Source organism: Aethalodelphis obliquidens, unplaced genomic scaffold, assembly GCF_003676395.1.
Source record: "Aethalodelphis obliquidens isolate GAN/ISIS:26980383/991018 unplaced genomic scaffold, ASM367639v1 scaffold2, whole genome shotgun sequence".
Classification (NCBI taxonomy): Eukaryota; Metazoa; Chordata; class Mammalia; order Artiodactyla; family Delphinidae; genus Aethalodelphis; species Aethalodelphis obliquidens.
In genome coordinates, this window is record NW_020837946.1 from 56,041,017 (window position 1) to 56,057,916 (window position 16,900).

General features: G+C 39.1%; 1 long non-coding RNA gene across 2 annotated transcripts in view; it reads left to right on the forward strand.

The window, feature by feature from the left end:
- The window catches only part of LOC113631204 (uncharacterized), an 81,530-nt gene extending 69,477 nt beyond the window's left edge, over positions 1 to 12,053 (forward strand). For both annotated transcript variants that reach the window (XR_003437215.1, XR_003437217.1), the window contains one exon: positions 10,308 to 12,053. This is a non-coding gene — a long non-coding RNA (uncharacterized LOC113631204). The remainder of the gene's footprint in view (positions 1 to 10,307) is intronic.
- The last annotated feature ends 4,847 nt before the right edge of the window (positions 12,054 to 16,900 follow it).

Genomic DNA, 16,900 nt, shown 5'->3' on the forward strand with positions numbered 1-16,900 from the left:
CACATATGGTTCCTGTCAGTAGCACTCATTTAGAGAGATAAAAATCCTCCAACAGCTAAGTTCAGCCTCTCTCCAGTGGCCCTTTCCTTTGATTTCCAAGATATCAAGTGGCTATTCACTAAACCCTATAATTACCAACCTCACCCAGTCCCACCTCTAATAGAAAAGGAAAGAAATGGCCTGTTTAAAAAACTTTGTTCCAATACATTGCATAATTAACATATCTTAATTCTTTCTGGTGGTAGCCTTCTTGTTAACTTTTTGAAGAAAGAAAAGACAATTGAAAGATACATGTGTTGATTAACTGCATATAAAAATTTGAAAAATAACCTAGGGGCATATAGCATAATTTTTATTGTTAATATACAGTATTAAATATATTCGGTAGCTTTGTAATAAACAATAGTCACGGCATGGGAAGTTTCTTTCTTGAAAACTTTTGAAGATATGAAGCTAGCATTGTTTTCTTCAAAGCTGGCTTGAATTCAACTTGAAACATTATTTTCCTTCTTTTTTGTTCTTCCCGTCCTTAACTTTTCTTCTGTAATGTGAAAATACAAGGCAGATGTCTTCATCTCACTGGAATGCTTTTAACCTTAATGAAGGGTTGTAATAAATCAGTACTTTTCAACCTGCTTTCTATCATCAACACATACATACTTTTTGAGATATTAGTCTCCACAGAGATAATTAGAAATAATTAGGACAAGTTAGAACTTAGAGTTATTAGTTTGTTAATGGACATATCATTGCTATTTGTTAACTACCTTTAATATGCAGAAAGTTATTGTGTTCATATGTCTAGAAATTGTAGTTACCGGACAAGATCTTTTCTAAGTCATCAATAATTTATTTTTATGTTAGAATGTGTGTGGAATATGTATGCATATTTATGTGCACACACAGATACACATACTTTAAAGGATTATTAAAGTATTATTGGGTGATTTTTTGAAAGTTACATGTGTAGATTATATCAATTTACAAATAAACTAGGAAATAAAGAGCATTTTCACTTTAAGATTTTCATAGTTAATATAAAATTAGAATTTGCCTTTTCTTGGCCAGATAAGGTATTGCATTATTTCACATTTTCTATTTTTTATTTACTCAGGAGTCACAGTTGTCAATTTCTTCAATAAACAAAATTCAGTACTCTGAACTCCTCTCATTAATACACAGAAGAAAAATAACCTGCAAAGCTGCAGCCCAAAAAGAGGGAGGTAGTATAAATAACCTCATAAAATGTGACATCTTGGTGACCTATTTTAAACGGATGAAATTTGGCGATAGCAAAACAAATCGCTACTTTCCAAGATCACATGAATTAAGATGCAGCTAGGATTACTGCTAAAACCCTCAGCTAACAATGACTGAATGTGAAAATGTGATAGATTTGAATAGCTTCCCAGTGTACTAAGCTAGGATAAATTTATCTGATGGTGACATCCATAAGAAAATTTTATAAGGCAGACTAACTACCTATCTTGATTCTCAAATGTTTAAAAAGCTGTTCTGACTTCCAATGAATCAAACCTACTCATTCACCTTTCAAGAGGCCATAAAGTTTCATGCCTGAAATTCTGGATCAGAAATTATGAGATTTAGGTTATGGGCTTCCTTCTCTGCATAGAAGTAGGCCACCCCAATTCTGTGGAATCCTTCTACCACTTTATGTTTCCCTCTCACCTGGGTGACCAGGTTATAAAAGCTTTTTTTGTATATTTGAGTCCACAGGGTGATGAAGTCTGAAGACTCAGCTTCCAATGTCAGCTCCGCCACTTGGGTGACATTAAGAAAATCACTTGCCTTGCCAAATCTCAGTTGTGTCATTTATAAAATAGGGCTGAGGGTATTCTGAGGATGTGTGTGAAATTGCTGTGAACAGAACAGCAAAGTGATATTCAGCCTTCCAGGCAAGCTGTAGATGCTGTTGGTGGCTTGATCTTTATTGACCTGCCTGACCTTTAGCATTGCTAACTGCTCTTTCCCTTTCCAATTCCTTTACAACACAGCATACATTCTGGTCATAATTCCAGGCAGAACTGTACGGGATCTCAAAACTGATCAGTTTGAGAAACAGGGGTCCAGAGAGGAAGCCAAGATCCCTCAAGAAATCAGGATTTGAATCTAGGTCTTTAAACCAGTGGTGCAACTCTCTTCCCTCTCTCTTTTATTCACCAATTCAGTCATTCCACAAACATTTATTGAGCACGTATTTTGTGCTGGGTACAGGGCTACTCTAATCTCTCTTTCAAATAATGGTCTGTAAAAGTATTAGAACATTTTTCAATGCTGCTGTCTATGGCTGAGTTAAGATTCTGGTTATAATTTAATCATTATTAAATAATTATTAAATCATAGTACTTTTCTGTTGCTGTTATTGTTGTCACTGTTACTATTGCTAAGGAAGCCTTCTTTTAAGTGTGTACTTAGAAAGAGATCTAAGGTAGACCTCAGATTAAAGCAGTTCTGCTCTGGGTGAAGCAAGAGTAACCCTGACCCAGACCTCCCAGGATACTTCAGCCAAACTCCTGGAGCTTTAATGGTGTCAGAGTCTGAGAACCATGGCTTTGCATGATTCTCTTTCTTGGGCTTGACTTAATTAGAGGTTTCATCTCAAGACAGAGTATGGAAGCATTTACTATTATTTCAAGAAGCCAGAGAAGCTTAGTTCAGTCAAAGAAGGTTAAAGTGCTTTCTTTCCATCATTCCTTGAGATATAGCAAATGAGAACTTTGCATTTCCTTGTTTGGGAAGATGCTTCCTTTGGGTATCCATATGTTACTTTGGCTCTCACTGGCTACCGTTCTCAAATACACAGGTCTGTTACCTATTCTAAGTCACTGCTTCCTCTTCCTGCTTCTCAGACCAAAATAAATGATTTGGGTCTTTAGAAAAAAAAAAACTTCTAACTCCAAATGAGTGAGGTTGTTCATTAACCTGGTTACAGTCTGTAATACTATGCTGGTGATATTAACAAACTCATCCTCAGAGTGTATTTTGCAGCTCCAAAGTCTTCTTTTCTCTCTCCCAGGAGCATGGGTGGTGGGTTTGATGTTTTGATAAAGTTCTCCCATCACTATAAATACACCATCAGTGAAGACTATTGAGTTGGGAACACATCAGGGCTAATTATGGTGAACAAGTCAAAATACTAAAAATACATATTAATAGATCTTCTTATGGAATCTGAAACAGCTGTATTTGTCTAGATTAAGAGGAGGTATATGACATGCAATAAATGGACTATTTTGAACTAAGGGGTTTTGGCAAAAGGTTACATTTAAAACACAGGATAATTTAGTGGCACCAATTTATTTTATGAAGAATAAATGTAATAGAAGAAAACCTTGCTTTGAATAATTGAGTTTGGAATGTCCAATCCAATTTTTGCACATTTACAGTCAATCCATGGGCTAAATGGCTTTCAGTTGTCTCTAGGATTAATGTGTGACATCTCCAGTTTACATATGCCTTGGACTAAGCCCATTTCTGTCAACCACTTTGAAGGCATATAGCCAATGTTTAGTTTCACGTTTGGGTTATGAAATGTATTTTGCTGTAACTCTATCTGTTTGCTAGATGTTTTATTATCAGAGCTCCACTTTCTTCTTTGTGGTCAGTGGACCGCATCAGCTTCAACTGACTTAATCCCCAAGATCCTTCACACTAAATGACTTGTTTTGCTTGTTCACAAGAAGAAAAGAAAGGAAAACAGTATTTCTGCTCCATGTGAGTCTACAGGTAAATTACATAGAATTAAAGCAGTTGTCCCTATGGTTTATTATGCAGACATAATTGGATAAAGAGGGCTGGTGCTATTAACCAACACTATTTTTATCCAAAATAAATTCATCTTATTTGAATAAGTGATTTTTTACTATATTTCAGATAGATTCCTACGAGTTTATGTTTCCCTATTTTGTTCATGTACAATATATTTGGGAAAGAAAAAATGATCATTCCAAGTGTTTTCTAAAAATAAAAAGCTGGGATTTGATTTTTTCAAATCTCTGCTTAAAGATGAAGTAGTCCTTTAAGAGTTGAGGGCAGGTATCATCCTTCCAGGAGTCCAACTCAATTTATAAAGAATTTCTCTGTGTCGGGCTTCCCTGGTGGTGCAGTGGTTGAGAGTCCGCCTGCCAATGCAGGGGACATGGGTTCGTGCCCCGGGCTGGGAAGATCCCACATGCCGCGGAGCGGCTGGGCACGTGAGCCATGGCCGCTGAGCCTGCGCATCCGGAGCCTGAGCTCCACAACGGGAGAGGCCACAGCAGTGAGAGGCCCGCGTACCGCAAAAAAAAAAAAAAAAGAATTTCTCTGTGGTTTTAAGGACCACAGTCATTCTAGCTTACTAGAGCAAGCCACTGTTGACCACAGATGAGGAGGAGAATCTTGCTAAGGGGGAACCCCAAGCCACCATGGAAAGGACACACTGAGCAGGGCAGAACTAAAAAACAACCCAACAGGATTTTTTATTTGTTAGTATCCTTTCACACCCTCTAATATAGTGTTCCAAATCCTACTTTCTACGGAAGATGAATAAAAATAAGGAGCATCATTTTTCCCCCCTCTATCATAAGTCTGTCCATGGAAAGCACTGTATCCTAAAGACTCAGGACTAGGATAGTGTGTTTGCTTCTTTCCTCACCCTGCTCCCCTGCCATTTCTCTCTCCTTTGCAACAACCTTACCAAAGTGCAATAGAGCAAATATGAAGCCTGAGATAGAGATGGAAATGAATGGACAGGTGACTGACCAACAATGTCTCAGCTCATCCATTGTCCACTGGACATACGGACAAAGAGGGGACTTGTTTTGCTGGTTAAAAAGAAAGAAAGAGAGAAAGAGAGAAAGAGAGAAAGAAAGAAAGAAAGAAAGGAAGGAAGGAAGGAAGGAAGGAAGGAAGGAAGGAAGGAAGGAAGGAAGGAAGGAAGGAAGAGCTCACCAAAACTACACAAAAGAAAGATCAGAAATGCCATATTGTGTGACTGTAAATTGATTCCTTTCAGCAGGAGCAATTGGGCAGTGTTATTTCCCAAATACTTGGTGTCAAGAAGTCCAGTTATAGGAATTTATCCTAAGAAAAATAATCATAAATATATATACACCAAGAGTTAGCTACAAGTGTGTTCATTGCAGCATTATTTATAATGGTATAAAACTAGAAACAATTTCAATTTCCAGCATAATGTTTTGGTTAATATATGATACAATCACCATTAAAAATGATGCTACCAAAGAATATTTAATAAGATGGAAATATTCTGTGATATATTATGTAACAAGAAAAGATTACATTAAAAAGTATGTGTGTGTGTGTGTGTGTGTGTGTGTGTGTGTGTGCGTGTGTGTGTAAAATAAATACTGGAAGAATCTATACTAAAATGTTAACAGCATATATCTCTGTATTGTGATATTCTGGGTTATTCATATATTTCTAGATGTTCTACAATAAATATGAATTGCTTTAAATAAAAATAAAATATTTTTTAAATATTGGAAAAAGAGAAGCATCCTGAAGGAGATGAAATGGCTTTGTAGAAATTGAATGAATGAGTAATTATTTAGAAATCTGCATTTTAAGTGCAATCCAAGATAAAACATGATTTCTTTGTAGAAAGGCTTAATTGTTTCCTTAGAAAAACTGTCTTCAACTTGGCAATTTAGTAGCCTATCCATTCACATGTTTTACTTTTATTATTTTCTTCCCGAGAAACAAAGTTCAGATTTATAGCACCTGCTGTTGCTTTTAATGTAGTAGTCGCACCTAATTTCTATAGCACAGTGAAATTCCACCACTCTCCATTCCTCATTTTGCCTTCAGCAACAAGCAGTCTGGGAGACATAAAACCAAGATATTTTCCAAGGGCAGGTAGCAGACACTTTCATTAAATATGTAATACCAAAACCACTCTAAGCGAGAAGGGCATTTGCTAAAAAGGTTGCAAGTAAGCACCAGATAATTTTAAGCTGCTCAGATCCGGCAACTTTTGATGTTGGAAATAAGCCCCTAAGTCAAAGAGGTCTTTGAAAAGTATCATGAACCATCCTCCACAAAGAACCACAAAATGTCCATCTGGAAAAGATGTGAATTTGACCTTTGAATAAACAGCATGGGATAAAAAAGAAGAATACAGGATTTTGTTTTCTCTTGCTAACACTTGACAGGCATTGTAAAAAGATGTTTCAAGAAGGCATGGGCTATGGGACGCCCACCCAAATACTAGCTATGTGAGCTTAGAAAGGCTTTTGATCTCTCCATGCCTCAGTTTCCTCAGCTGTTCAAGGGATACTAAAGTATGCTAATCTCATAGGGTTAAGATAAAAGTGAAATAAAACACTTTCTGTACTTTGCATATGTTTGACAAATGACAAGCAAAATATAAATGCTACTGGGTTTTTTTTCAGTTATTTTATTTTATAATTTTCATTTAGTTCAGTCCCATAAGCAATAAAAGGACTCATCTTCTTATGACTTCCAAGAACTGAAAAAAATTCTTTGGAAATGTTTAGAAAACAGAGGCATATTCCAAAACTCGATTTCAGATTCATAGATATGGACCCAACTGATTTTTGGCTGCAGTCCATAGCTTCCATTCATAATTGCAATTCATAACTTCTCAACTGCTCTTTGCTTCAAATTACATTCCTACATAGCTCTCTATCCTGGAATGCATATATATGATACAAACAACTGACTGCCTCTGTAGTGTGGGATAATGTGGGGCAGTCATACATAGTGCTTAAAAAAACTGCCCTTTAAAACAGAAAAGGGCTTGTGTGTTTCCCTGTTTTTTTGAACCTAGTCAATTAGCATTGATTTCTCCATTTCCTGGTAATCTCACTGGGGTCATAGGGATGTACAAATCATTAACAATTCTGAAAATACTTTCTATGGGGCAGAGAAATCCTACTTAATCTTAATCACTATGCCCACCTTTCCTAATACTTCATCAAATCACCATCACCTAAAGGAACAATTAACATCTTAGGAGGTCCTGAATTCTACTCCACTTGAGCACAGTATAGGTTGCTACCAATTTTGGTGTGCAAACTGAATCACATACTTTGTTAACCGTCTTTGCTGAGAATCAAAGTAGCTGTGATCTTGACATTATACCCATCACTCGTATTTGAACATGTAAATCCAAGCCAAGACCACTAAACTCCAAATACTATTATTAGCATACATTATAATATCAAAGAGAATAGGCCAAATAACACAATAAATTGATTCTATTTTTGAAGATGAAAAAAGTAAAAGGCAATTTACCACAAACAAAACTAATCTCTGCAAAACATTAATGGGCCCATCAATTAACTAATTGTCCAAGTATTACAGACACTCAGGCACATAAGCTCCATTGAAATAATTCCAAGTTTCTTCATTAAAAAAAATGCTCCCATGACACACTTTATTAAGAAAACACGTCCACTGCAAAGGCTCTAAAGAAAGAAATGATATCAGACTTTTTAAATTAATTAATATATATTTGGGTTATATTTTAAGAACAAGACATGTATATTCATATAGCATAAAACAGATAATTCTGAAATGAAAATCCTTACTGACCACATGAATGCATAGAATTATTTACTACTGTTGTCAAAACCTAATGGTGGAATTGAGGCAAAGGACCAAGGTCTTAGAGGTTCAAAGAAGGTCTTAGAATTAGGCTCCATGAGGACAGGCATGTTTGTGTTTTCTTTTCTGCTGGGTACAGAGTAAATATTCAACACTTGTTGGATGGATGGATGAATGAAGAAAAATTAGACGGTAATACCATAAACACCCTGTATATTACTTACAGTTGTGTGTGGTTGTGTAAGTGTGAGTGCATTATTCTAACAACCGCAGGTGTACACGGGCACCCTGAGTAACTAGGTAAGCAAAACTCTTTGCCAAGTGGTGTCCCAACAAGCCTCGTTCCTGTCAAGCACAATCACTTAGCAACAGAAAGTGGAGGAATTACGTCTTCCCTGGCTTTGCTTCTTCTGGCGCTTAGGGTATCTTGGCCACTACCTAGGAATTACATAAAAAGTAAAATTCTGATGCTTAAGTTAGCAATGAATTTGTCAACAGGAAAAAAAAATTTACTGTTTATGTAAATCACAAAATTGGACCAAGGCCTTGAAAAGGTTAAAGTTTTGGTGTAAATGGCAAGTGTCTAAACAATTCTACATTCTTGACTGTACTTGACAAAGAACTTTTGTGAAATGTTTCTAATCATAGCATTAAAAAGGGAATGAAAGTATTCTAGTACAGTATCACTATAAAGCCCAAGTATTTGGGGGTACTTTTTTTTTTTGCGGTAAGCGGGCCTCTCACTGTTGTGGCCTCTCGCGTTGCGGAGCACAGGCTCCGGACGCGCAGGCTCAGCGGCCATGGCTCACGGGCCCAGCCGCTCCGCAGCATGTGGGATCTTCCCGGACCGGGGCACGAACCCGCGTCCCCTGCATCGGCAGGCGGACTCTCAACCACTGCACCACCAGGGAAGCCCTGGGGGTGCTTTTCTGAAAGCTTTTGACAAGGCAGTCTCTATTCCTGAGATACATAAAAATATATATGTAAATATGTAAAATGTCAGACTTCCTTGTGGCGCAGTGGTTGAGAATCCGCCTGCCAATGCGGGGGACAGGGATTCGAGCCCTGGCCCGGGAAGATCCCACATGCCGCGGAGCAACTAAGCCCATGCACCACAACTACTGAGCCTGTGCTCTAGAGCCTGCAAGCCACAACTGTTGAGCCCATGTGCCACAACTACTGAAGCCCGCGTGCCTAGAGCCCATGCTCCACAACAAGAGAAGCCACCCCAATGAGAAGCCTGCATGCAGCAACAAAGACCCAACACAGCCAAAAAATAAATTAATTAATTTATAAAAATATGTAAAATGTTAACCATAAGTCTTATCATTGCTGTGGTATATTCTTTTTTTTTACTTTTTCAATCTTTTATTTTCCTTTACACTATTGCTGTAAACATATTTAAACTTGATACATGTTGAATACATCTTACTACTTGTTCTTTGTATTACTAGTGTTACTGTGGTGTATTCTTGATGGCTCTGTTACTTCCTGGTATTTAAAAAGAGTATGACTGTGAACATAAGCTGGTGATATGGTTTCGTTTGTTCTTTGTGGCCTTGTGTCATTATTTGATACATAAATCAAAAATAGGACTTTGGTCTTCATACTAGATTGCATGCACTATTACAGAACTAAAAAGGAAACACCAGATTTTCAGAATCTGTATTATAGCAAACGTCATAATTCCACTCCAGGCATGGTTTATTTTTGTTTGTTTGTTTGATGTGTTATTTTGGTTTGACTGTGTTGTTTTTGTTTCTGGCTACAATGCTCTTATTATATAAACTATTTAAAAAATATTATAAAATAGATTTTATAGATGATCTCCATTAAAATAGTTCACCAGCCATCACTGGAATCAAGGCTTAATATTTTGAAGGTTTTCTATTTTAATTCTTTGATACAATGATTTTCAAGCGTTTGCTACATGCCCTTCACTATGCTAGGCCCTGTCAAAGACGCAAAAGAAATACATTATATAACTTACATCAGATGAAATAATTAAAGAGCATTGTAAGACCCAGAGTCAAGTGCTAAAATGTGTACTGTGAGCTGTGCATGGGAAATCAGGCGGATCAGGGGTGTGTGGAGGGCCAGGTGGGTAATGATAGAGGGAGCTAGAGCTAAGAGGAGCCTGAAAAAGGAGGAGAGAGGAGAGTATTCAGGGCACAGAACTGTACATGCAAAAAGGTGGAAGTGGGAAAATCAAACAAAATAAATTGGGGTATAATTTTCTTTTTGGAAATCCCAAAATGATCTATTAGCTAACCTTTATTGAATATTTATTAAGGACCAGGCTGACTTGACTTATATCATTTTATTTAAACCTTAAAAAAATGACATAAGATACTATTATTATCCCCATTTGCCAGATTAGGAATCTGAGATTTGAGTGCAAGTTACACTGCCACACAGCTCATAAGTAGTGAAATCAGAAGTGAACCCTTGCAATGCAGCCCCTAAACCATATTTTTTACATTATATTGATTCACAGGGTTCTAAATGCGATAATACAGGTAAGGGAGATAGAAAGGCTTAGCCTAATGTTGATTATACGAGCTTCACTGTGGGCAAACTGTCTAGAGGTTGGAAACAGTATTTCCAGGACTGTGAAATACTCTAGGTCCTGAAGACAACCTTTAACTGAATTCCTCATTTTATAAAATGTGCACATGTTTACCAATGTTATAGCTGTGATATCTCTTCGATCATAGAATCTGCTGTTATCGTGGAGTTGAAGGAAGGCATTCCAACTCTACACAAAAGTCAGCCAAAGAAGTCGAACCCTGGGCAAGTCACTTAACCTTTCCTGATTTCAGTTTCCTCATCTTAAATGAGGGGGAAGGACTTGGTGATCTCTAGGGTCCATTTTAAAATTCTGCAAGCATTTTATAAATGTCACTAACAATTTCAGACAAACTTTAGAATTCCAGAAATGGAAATGTCAATTGAATAATGAGTAGCAGACGCCATGTGGAAGTTCTGTCATGATCGTTCTTAAAAAAATAAGCCTTCTTTGTTTCATTAGTGACACAGGAAAGCAAGTACCCCAAAGACTTCCTTTAACAATTGGAAGTCTTTATCATAAGACAGATGCAAAAGAACTGAGGTGTATTGCATGAAAAATGGGAAATGTGTATTTAATATCAATTTTTTGTCATAAAAACACCACAGCCTCATACCTTAATTAATCTAAATATTCAGGAGAATGAAATATATTTTACTGAAGAATGCTTGAGGCCAACGGTATCATTAGCTAATTGATCTCTTGCTAAGACAAGTGATGAATCAACTTAAAATATGTATTTCCCGACTGTTTATTTTGAAACAACACCATTTCCTAAGGAGAAACTTGCAAATGAAGCACTTCCTAATTTAACAGGAACATTCTGAAAATAAACCATTAAAGAACGCTCAGTGAATTCCTAAGCATATCATACAATGATTTTAGTTTCCTAAGCCCCAGCGTTTTCATGTCCTGTGATAAAAGCGAGAAGTGAAAGGCTCATGTTTTTTTCATTTACTCTTTAGATTATCTTCGTGATTTAATCTTTGTCTGTTCATGATCATTCTTACAAAGTGAGCTTTTCTCCATGTATGTTTTCCAGAGAGCTTTTTAAACTTTTCATTTATTAAACTATAATTTACAAAGTAAACATACAGCCCGATGATTTTTTTTTGCATATTATATGCCATGTTAACCACTGCCCAGATTAGGATATAAAACATTTTCGTCACTTAGAGTGTTCCCTGTGCTCCCTTCTAGTCAATAACCCTCTTCCCACTGAAGTAGCTGGAATTCTAATTCGATTTCTATAGACTAGTTTTGCCTGTCCTTGAAATTCATATCAATGGAATCATACATTATGGACTCTTGTGTCTGGCTTCTTTCACTTAGCGTGACATTTTTAGATTCATCTTTGTTGTGTCGGTGTCAGTAACTCATTCCTTTTTATTGCTGAATGCAGGGATATAAGACAGTTTATTTATCCATTCACCTGTTGATGGACATTTGGGTTGTCTGGGCTGTCATGAAGAAAGCTGTAATGCATTTCCTTGTGCAAGTCTTCTTGTGGACATGTGCACTTGTTTCTTCTGGGTGTACTCCCAGAAGTGGAATTGATTTGTTCTAAGGTAGGTAGGTGTTTAAGTTTCTATGTATTTTTATGAACACTGTCTGAGAGTTAAACACCTATTGTCTAGGTGTACAGAGTTGAGATCTGCACGTAAGAAAACAATGGGATTTCCGGGCACACTCTTTAATAACCTCCCAGATCCAGCATTCGGACAGCAACTATATAGACGCTCGAGCAATTTTTCAGCAGTTACCTGTTCACACAGAGAGGGTGGATGCACCTCTCCCATCCTTCATGGGTGCTGAGGAAGTCCTACCATCAGGGAGATTGTTCCCTGGAGATGATCAGATGATGGTTCAAAACTCAGATTTGGGGCTTCCCCGGTGGCGCAGTGGTTGAGAGTTCGCCTGCCGATGCAGGGGACACGGGTTCGTGCCCCGGTCCGGGAAGATCCCACATGCCGCGGAGCGGCTGGGCACGTGAGCCATGGCCGCTGAGCCTGCGCATCCGGAGCCTGAGCTCCGCAACGGGAGAGGCCACAGCAGTGAGAGGCCCGCGTACCGCAAGAAAAAAACCAAACAAAATAACAACAAAAAACCCCTCAGATTTGCTAGCAAGAAATGCATCACAAAACAAATCCTAGCATGTGAGAATCCTGAGCAAGGCCAGCCTGACATCTCCTTTGCCCACTCAGGCTTCCATGGAATTTGATAAGCCATCAGGTGTAAGACTTCCCTGTGTCCCTGAATCAAGTGCTAGACTTCAGCCTCAGGAAGTCCAGTCATTTTAAAACCCCTCTCCCTCTGTTCAGATAATCATCTTTGCTCTGATTTATGGTGGCTGGCCTGCAGGTGTCGAAAAGGCGGTCTCGATTTAGCTAGAAAGCAATATTCCCAGAAAATATATTTCCATGGCTACCTCCCCCTCCCCCCACTACCCACCGTCAAAGCCAGCCAACTCCTCACTCCCTCCAGCTGTGAACCTGGAATGTGCCTTGGGTCATAGGTAGCAAACCCTTATAATTCTGCCCCCAAATCGGAAAGAAAAAATATGCATAGGGATCAAGGAGAGTGTCTCCTTACACAAATCTTTTTTCTGATAAGAGGTGAACCATAGCCAGAACCAGAGATTTATATATGCATTTTGACATAAATCTGCATGTGTAATTATGGGTCATAAGGATCTTTATAGGCTGCACTAAGTTGGTGAAGAAGAGTTACTGTTATTGACAAAGCATTGACCTGAACATTAGTGGAGGAAGAGCTAATCATTTTTTTTCCCCTGAGGAGTGAGACTTCTTTTCTAGCTGTGAATCCCTTCGAACCTGGGCCTCTGTTAAATATCTTTACATCTGAAAATAAACATAATGGAGTCTCCCAAACACGTCCTATACCTTCACATAATTATAGGTGTATAAGAATTTCAAAACACATTCTAGAAACTTTTCTAATCGTTTCCAAGGTAGTGATGAAGGTTTGCGAGGTGACCAAAGAGGTCCATCTAGATGTTGTGAAAGCAAGCTGTGTGTGAGGTACGCTCCCTCTGAGAAGGACCAAAGCCTATTTTTAGCCGGGCCCGCTGGGCTCCAAGCTCACCTCCACCGTTAGAGCTCGGGGCAGCCGACTGCTGTGTAGGCGGCCCAGAAAACGTACTCTTTAGAGCAATGGAAGGTTAAAGTGAGCTTTAAAGCACAGCCTTATCATACTTGCATGTTATTGCCCAGTCTGCCTAAAAATAGAATCTCATTACTTTAATTCTACAGCATTCTTAGGTGTGCCAAACTTTATTATTAATAGCAGCATTTTACATTTATGTAGCACTGTCTGCTTAAGGGAACTTCACAAATTATACACAGAAAACTTTCCTACCTTGATGTAACAAGCAACAACGGGTTAGGAGGGCAGGAGCTGGTGGTGAGCAGCGGCTCCCCTTCTCTCTCCAGACAGGAGGCAGAGGCAGTGGCGCCAGGTGGCTCTAAATGAAGCTGCTCTTTGAAGGTGAGCCATTTGAATTCTTTGAAAGTAGGCTGTGTTTTTCACCGATGATTTGCAAGGCCTTGGAGAGGATCGCAGTAACCTCAGGAATAACAGGCTGCGTGTATATCTAGTCAGGTCTTTTAGCCGGGTTTTGGAAACAACAAGGGCAACAAAAATGGACACCTTTCCCCAGACCCCAACCAATCAGGTGGTTCTGAAGAGGCTTTCTGTGGGCTCCCAAACCCAGCTATTTAGATTGGAAGGAGGACGGAACATTATCATCCCCATCTAGGCTTCTACCAGTTCCTCAGCAGTGGTGCAGGCAAGACTCTAGTTCAGCCATGTAGCTTAATAACCATGTGAGAGAGAGAGAGAGAGAGTATGTGTGTGTGTGTGTGTGAGAGAGAGAGACAGAGAGAGACAGAGAGAGACAGAGAGAGAGAGAGCTGTGTGGTAGCAATAGGTATTCAGACAGCCTGCCATTCAGTGACTTGAACCTAGGAATGGGATACTAATTTTTATACAGCATTTTAGTGTAAGCTCATGTCATCTAAAGAAGCAGCCTAAGTCAAGACTTCCACCACAACAAGTTTATGCTAGAGTTTGGTAAAACTCTATTCACACAGTGTACTGTCAATGGGAAAGCAATCTGACAACATATATCAAGATCCATAAAAATGCTCACTTTTTAAAACCCAGTCATCTGTCTTATTTCTGAGAATCCCTTCTGAGGAAATTATCTGCAATGTGGGCAGGTGGGGTGGTGGAGTATAAATGTAACTATATTAACCACAGGACTTTTTAAAGTATTTTAAAATTGACAACAACCTAAATATCTACCCACAGAGTTCTGGTTAAATTCATACTAGTATATCCAATCAGTGGACTATTAGTAACTCAATTCTGAGGATCCACTGGGAATTTTCAGAGGGATTCAGCAGTGGATTTCACCAGGAGGAAGGTTTGAAAGAAGAAGCTTAATGGACTCTTTTTTTTTTTTTTTTTTTTTTTGCGGTACGCGGGCCTCTCACTGTTGTGGCCTCTCCCGTTGCGGAGCACAGGCTATAGACCTGCAGGCTCAGCGGCCATGGCTCACGGGCCTAGCTGCTCCGCGGCATGATGGGATCCTCCCGGACCAGGGCACGAACCCGTGTCCCCTGCATCGGCAGGCAGACTCTCAACCACTGCGCCACCAGGGAAGCCCAATGGACTCTTTCTAATACAGCTTCCTTTTGAAAGCGGTTATTTTCAAAATGGCCAGCCAATTCTGCTCTTCAAAGATGAGCATAATGGCTGGATGGCTCTTTGAGTGTAGCTGCCAAACCCCAGCAGCACAGGGATGATAACATCACGCTTTCTGATAAGTCTTTAGGATAACCACAGTTTACTGAAGGCTGCAGGCTGTGCTTTAGTCAATTTACATGCATGATTTCATTTTATCCTCCCCCAAATCTCATGAGGTGTCATTACCCCATCTTACAGACAAGGAAACTAAGTTCTAAAGCAGTGCAATTGATCTGCCTGACTTCAAAGCCAGTCATGAAATCGTCCTAAGGATTAGATGACATCGTGCCTCAGGACATAGCGGCAGTTAGTTTTACAAACCACTATACAGCGTTGCCTCTAGGGATGTTAATCCAATTTTTTAAATATAAAAATCAATTTTTGGTCTAAAACAGCAACTATTGATGTTATGTAGACAAGTTCCAGAAGAATCATTTGGCCAACACCTTTAGCCAGCATAGCCTTTTAGTAATTAAAACTCCTTTTCCATCTGTCACTTATAGTGCTAGTTCCTCGCCAAGCTGGAGATAAGGGTGAGCAATGCTTTCGGTAAATGGAATTCTTCAGTATCGGTCTTCACTGTGAGGAGAGCCTTCTGCAGTGATGGACCACCAGACTTCCTTAGGAAATCATGCTATCACACTTTAGATATGGAGAAAAAGGGAAGGAGAAGGCTAAGAATATAGAAGAACATGAGTACATTTGCTATGAGAAAGTACTCCTAACAAATGGATCCATCAGCACAGATGTATGAACTGTCATTTGATGAAATTACATGGGGCAGATATCGGTTTCCTTAGAGTAAGAGCATTGTTCTTAAAAAGAGTCTTTTCACATAACATACGGAACTCTCCCTTGATGAACATAATGTGCATCTTTTATTACATTCAAAGCTTATTTTTAAAAAGCATGTTGAGCCAAGTCCCCTTTTCCTCCCTCACACCCAGTTCCTGCTCCATTGTACCTTCAGGCAGGACGACCGGATCAATCTGGCTTCCCATCAGGTGTTCAGATAGTCCCCAGTCAAGTTGGAGCCCAGAGAGAGGAGGGAGCAGTGGGTTGCCCTACGCTTCTGGAGGCATTCCCACTGAGCCAGTCTGCAGCCCTGAGTGAGCTGATCCTCTTGTCAAGACGAAAACCCAGGGTGAGGAAGCCCTTGCTTTGTTCCAGACAATCATAAAGGCTCACTCTATCAAATAGAGTATGTGCTTATGCCTTTCTGTATCATTTTTCCACTTCTGACAACTCCAGGACGGACTCTCTTTAGCTGAATTGGAAATAAGCATTCGTTTGCCTCTCCTCTCCATTTCTGCTATCTGTTTTAGAAGAGGTGTTTATGAAACAGGTAAAGTTCAGCTTCTTGGCCTCTCTTGCTTAGAATGTGAAAACTATGGAAGAAGGCCAACATTCTGAGGCCTGAGGAAAACTGCATCTCCAACCCGTGCATGGAAGAAGAACCACAGAATGAAAAGCACAAGATCATTGCATCACCTCTCAGAAAGCTTGCTCTGAGCTGCTAGATGAGCTAGTTGTGTCTCTTCATGGATTTTTTTCTGTTTTTAGAAAATGAGACCAGACACTTTTTATTTTCCCCTCCGTTGGTGTCTTAGAGGTTGTTTAATCTCAAGTGAACTCAGTTCACATTTTCCTGGCAGTGTCAGCTATCGGCTCAAACCGTTTTACTCATTGCATCATCCTGTCAGTCAGCAAGCAGGGACCTAATTAGCTTTGCTTTAATGGCAATAGTTAAATATACATTATTAATTTAAATATTACAGACTCTGTGGACTTGAGCACATAGCTGACATAAAGATGTAAAATGAATAATAAGGTGCCGAAAAACACCAGAGTCATTATTCCCATCATGTTCAAACTTCTAGCTATAATGGTATCAATTAAAACTCTAATCATAGCAAGAAGCCTTGCTGGTTCTCTTTTGTTATAAAAGCTGCATTTATATTTAAATGCTGG